General features: G+C 33.4%; 1 long non-coding RNA gene across 1 annotated transcript in view; it reads right to left on the bottom strand.

Moving 5' to 3' along the window:
* The window catches only part of LOC124368261, a 29,343-nt gene extending 23,863 nt beyond the window's left edge, over positions 1–5,480 (bottom strand). Inside the window, exon 1 of the long non-coding RNA XR_006922939.1 lies at positions 5,334–5,480. This is a non-coding gene — a long non-coding RNA (uncharacterized LOC124368261). The remainder of the gene's footprint in view (positions 1–5,333) is intronic.
* Positions 5,481–6,000: the final 520 nt, after the last annotated feature.

Below are 6,000 nucleotides of genomic sequence, written 5' to 3' on the forward strand. Positions count from 1 at the left end.
ATTATGGATTGCCAAGTAACTTAATACATTTTTTCCATTCTTATTTAATAAACCGAAAACAGTTTGTATGTTATAAGGGTTATTTGTCATCTAATTTCTTGGTGGAATCTGGGGTACCTCAGGGGTCAAATTTAGGTCCTTGTTTATTCTTAATTATGATTAACGATTTGTGTGACCACGTTTAAAACAGTAAAGTCTTTGTTATTTGCAGACGATTTAAAACTTTTTTATTACATTTCTTCAATAAGGGACGCTGAAATACTACAAGCTGATCTGGATAATGTGTATAAATAGGCTAGCCAAAATAAAATGAATTTTAAATCGCAAAGTGCCATGTAATGTCCTTTACCAAATCAAATAGTTCCATAATACACAACTACAATTTAAATAGACAGTCAATTACAAGAGTCAATTTAGTTAATGACTTGGGCGTTACAATTGATAATGAATTATCGTTCAGTACTCATATAGAAACTTGCGTGAATGCTGCGAGTAGAATGATGGGCTTTATTATGAGACAAGGTGCGAGTTTTAGAAACATCGGGTTTTTTATGGTGTTGTACACATCCTTGGTCAGATCGAGACTTAAAAGCGCCGCCATTGTATGGAATCCTACACATTTAATTTATAATGATATGCTTGAAAGAGTGCAAAAGAAGTTTTTGAGATATTTATACTTCAAGTGTTTTAATGTATACACGTATTTAGTTCCATACAATGAGCTGTTGGAGATGTTTGGGTTGACGAGCCTGAGCCTGAGGAGGCGGGTCTTGGAGCAAGTACATTTGTGGGGCCTGGTCCGGGGTCGGGTGGATGACGCGTACTATTTGGGGACCCTCAGCTACCGAACTTTAACAGCAGAAACAAGTTTTTGTTTAATTTACCTCACTCACGCACAGTGATGCGATCGTCTTTTCCTCTGTTGCGGATGATGAGGGGTTATAACGCAATGCTTTTGGCTGGATCCGACATCGATGTTCAATTTGACAGTTTGAATATCTTTAAAGAGAAATGCATTTCATTAATTTTGTAGGGTCGGTCGGGGTAAAATGGGTACAAAAACATGCTCTTTTTAACTTTAAGGCCTTTTAAAAAGTTTCCTTGAAATAATTACAAAATAATTTACAGGTTCCAGCTTATCATTGTGACCTCTTAGAATAGTTTAATATGTAATAAAAGTTAATAAACTATTTAGTATAAAAGTAATTATTTTTTTTATAGTATACCTATTTTACCCCATGGTTTGGGGGAAAACGGTATAGTAATGTTTTCATAGTAAAACACAATAATTACAAGTGCTGTACTTATTTTAACCCCAGTTATTTGTGTAAAGTAGGCACAGTTAAAAATAACTAATGAAATATTTTGGTCACAAAAAATTTATTATTATTACTAAAAATATCAGTTAGACAAGTAATTTATTTAAAAAAATTAAAACATAGAAACAGTTCGTTGAGAGGGGCACTTCACACAAACTTGAAAAATCTTCCATTATAATCTGGTACAGAAAAAAACATTAGAAATTTTGTCCTAAATCAACCCACTCAATGTCTTCTTTATCAGGAAAAATGTAACGCTCTCCTTCACCTTTGCATTTTGTCAAAAACTTTACGGAATATCGCTCCTTGTTGCGAAGATCTTGTGCAGTAATTTGTCCCCTGTACTCCTTCACAACCGTGCCACATTCACTTTGGTAGTTTATACCTACCCATGATCCTACAGTGGGGTTCAGTAGGTTTTACGTTTTTAGGTAGGCTGCTTTCATCGGTCACTTTCTGCCGTATCAAATAAGCGTTTAGTAGCTCTAGGTTTTTTTTGCGGCTTTGCTTGGACCAATCCAGGCTCTTGTTTTATTGTTTTTCCTAAGGCTGTAATGGGTTTAGGGCCTATTAGTTTTACTTTTTATTTTCTCTTTTCTGGCATCTTCTTCTTCTTTCAGTCTGTCCATTACTTCATTTGTTGTCATTACTTCACCACAACTTCCTTGAACTCGTCGCCTTTTTGTCTTAGAATTTTTCAATGCATCTTTTACACTTGATGACTGTTCAGGTGACAATGTACTTAAAATTGCTTCTCTCAGTTTTCTTCATTGGTTGAAGGAGAAATTTCAGGTAGGCCTGCTACAGAACTTGATGGGCCGGGTAAATCTTGTACAGGATTAGCTAACTTTAATCCAGTGGGTTCTGGTCGGCCAATGGGTGCCTCTGCGATGTCTTTGGGTGTTTCGATGGAGTTTTGCTTAGGTTGTGCTCCACTTTGTAAGTCCATTGGCCTAGTTGGTTGTACTGAAACAATCCTTTTTTCTAAAACAGACTTATTCACAGGATAGATCCCAGAGCCCTTAAAAACCACCAATAATGTGCTCAGATTTGAATGAAGTCGATACCAGGTTTACTTAGAAGACTTGGAAAAAACAGCCTTGTCAACATTTTTAAGCCGCGATTCACGATACCAGTTCTTCAAAATTTCTCTCCACGCACTTTTCATAGGAGCAAATACCCCAACATCCAATGGCTGAAGTGCATGGGATGTATTTGGGGGCAAACACAGAAGAATAATGTCATTGTCTCTTGCCACTCGGGTTACGTTATAGGTCAAGTGACTTCCATGTCCGTCAAACAAGACAAGAACTGGTTTTTCAAGATTTTTTGTCTGATTTGCAAAATTAAATGAGCCATTTCTCAAAAATGAAATCCTTGCATCCAGCCAGACTGTGTGACTCCATAGAGTGCACCTGGCGGTCCTCCTTGAACCCAAGTACTTTGCAAATCTCCCTGTCCTTTAAAAACAACACAAGGTGGGTAGCGTTCACCGGATGCACTGGCTACAAAAAGAACACTGTATTGCAGTCTGCCAGCTCCTCCTGATCTTGAATAGGACACTTTTGCACTTTTAGGGACAAAGACCTTACCCTTAGTGGGATCTGTGCCTAGGCCAGTTTCGTCCAAGTTGAAAATACGTTCTGGGTGATTTTCTAACCCATTTTCCACAAGAACTTGCTCATAAATTTTAAAAAACTCATCTACCACAAACTGAGACAGTCCTTCAGCCCTTGCTTTTGTTAATATTTCGGGTTTCCGTTTTGATAGTTCATGTGCCCACCTTTTTTTTCAAACCCTCTTAAAAAGTCATACCCTGGCATATCGTCCTTGAATGGGCGTCTTTCTACCCACTGATTTTACATAGCTACACACCATATATTGCAAGTCTTTTCTATCTAGTGGATAACCACATTTTGCTGCATACAATAAAGCCTCCACAATATAGTTCTCCTCTTCTTTTGATAGCACTGTTGCCTTTCCAGAACCAGGAGTTTTAGGAGGATTTTCACTCCACCGCCGAAGGGTTTTCATAAGGAATGTTATATTTTTCTTGCTGCAGCATATACTGAGCTTCCATTTGTCAACTTCCTTTACTGCTTCCTTCAAAGAATCTTCATCATATTTTTGGGTTTTTTTCTTTATGTATGTGCGTGGCATGATCTAAAACAAAAAAGTGAGGTTAGTTTTCAGTTTTTTAAAATATTATACCTATTTTACCCCATGTTAACAAATTATGAATAGCAATAAAACCTATTAAACTTTAAAACATTAAACAAGTTAAAAGTTAAAGTATATATGTGTAATGTATACATACCTGAATTTGAAACTTCTATTTGATTAGGTTAACTTTTAACAATGTCATCAGTTAGGTTGTCTTGGTTACACTGACTCCTGTGAACATATGTTTTTTTTCATTTTAAGAAGCTACCAGCAGTTTAGCCAACTCACTTTCAGTATAATATCATATAAGATGATGTTATACATTTTATGGTATTTTTTTCTGATCCAAAACATCAATAACTCAAGTTTTATAATATAAAATAATGTTTATACCCGTTTCACCCCAGTATACCCATTTTACCCCGACCGACCCTATACCAGTCCTTCATAGTATATATTTCCTTTTACAATTTCTTAAATTCAAGCTATATTTATTAAATGTTGATTTATTATTAATTTATTAATTAAAATTCCATTAATTTATTAAACTAATAACCTGATATTGTCATTACCATATACTGTATTTGTTATTTATCTGAATGTGTATTATTTATTGTTTATTTATTTATAATAGTGCCTAGATGTAACGTTTAGAATAATATGTATTTATAGTTATTTTGTTTATAAATATTCCGGTGATACAATGGATATGGGACTTGGACTCAAACCACTTATTTAACATTTTGATTTGTTTGTACTGCTATAATGTAATTGGGTGTATTTCCTGTTTTATAGCATGAAAATAAAATAAAATAAATAAATAAATAAAATATAGAATTAACAGAACTATCAATCGATATCAACGTATATAAATTACTAAACTAAATTAACATATTTAAAATGAATAGAAATAGTTTAACAATATGTTATGTCATAAATAATAAAAACCCCACAACCATTAATGAAACAAAAAAATTAAGACAAGTGATCGGGAAAATGTAATTCAAATAATAAAGATAACTTAACAACAGAACAAACATCTTGATACTAAGAAAGATATCTATACAAGATACAAAAAAAAACTATACAAAAGTAAAGTTTCTTAAAATAAGATCTTATTTTATTTAAAAAAAAGTTATGTGCAGAACAAATTCCTTTAAGAATACAGTAGATTTCTCTGTACAGTTAGTGCAGATGATTTAGTTATTTTTTTAATTACAGTAATTACTATTGGTTTATTACATTGATGGTTAAACATAGTTTGGCAGTTTCGATATAAAAAATCCGGGTCCGCTTATCATACTCTACCCCAGGTTAATTTTTTAATAATGTTTTAGTTATTTATGTTATACCTCTATCTCGATAAAATTAAGTAGTGTACAGGCCTACAATTTATTAATTAGGCACTAAAGCAATATACTTTCTGTTCATAGCTTTTAAAATTTGTACTGTAGGCCTAAACAATTTCAAAAGAAACTGGGATCTAACAGAGTATTAAAAAGATATGTCTAGTGATTAAGCTTTGAAATATACGTTACCTAGTATTACAAGTTGGTAGAAACATTCATAATATTCTAATTTCGCGGATTATTTGCAAAATAGCCAAGATATGTTATAGGTTAATCACTTGATAAAGTTTGAGTGAGTTCTTTGTAAGCCCTATTTCGACAAACACAAAGCATAATATTAAAATATACAATATGATACATTTAAAATGACTGTGAAATTCGATTTAATAAAGCTTTAAACACTAGAAAAAGTCTGGTAATACTAGGTAAACAATCAGTGATTAATATTGAATGGGTGAACAATAACATTATTAGTCTACTGGAAAAAATTGCTGAGACTTACCTTCAAATCCTAATAAATCTTTGATGACAGTAAACCAACTACAACACAACACATAAAATAAACGCGGAAATACCGCTTATGGAAGCAAATACAAACAAAAACTTTACGACGAGCGACGACGCATAGTGACAACAAGATAACCAAACTCAAAACTGCCATGATGCGCATTGCGCATGCGCAATAGACAGTTGCATTGTGGGATTTTTTTAAATTATTTTTTTTTCATCTCTCTTTTTTTAATTCTTTTTTAAGCCTCAGCTTTAAGCTATGCTGGCTTCGATGTACACTGATATTTTTTTATTACACTGGTATTTTTTATTTACAAAGTACACTATCAATCGTGTCTAAGTATTTATTTATAAAGTACACTATCAATCGGGTCTATGCCTGATTGGACCTCCCCGGGATTTGAACCCGTGATCTCTCGGTTAGAGAGCCGAGACTATAACCATTAGTCTACGGAGGAGGACATTTTTCATCTCATTTGAAGGGGTTTGGAGGAAATTTTTTTAATTTTGGTTTTTAGTTATTTTTTGATCCCTAACATCTTAGAATTAATTTAAGACCAACTACATATATTTCTGACATGTAGAATAAAAGTTATTTAATTTTTATTAGATCAATGTCATACGTTTAGTCCGTTTTTGGCCATATGGAGAAGAGTGTG

The sequence above is a fragment of the Homalodisca vitripennis genome, chromosome 8 (genome assembly GCF_021130785.1).
Source record: "Homalodisca vitripennis isolate AUS2020 chromosome 8, UT_GWSS_2.1, whole genome shotgun sequence".
NCBI lineage: Eukaryota > Metazoa > Arthropoda > Insecta > Hemiptera > Cicadellidae > Homalodisca > Homalodisca vitripennis.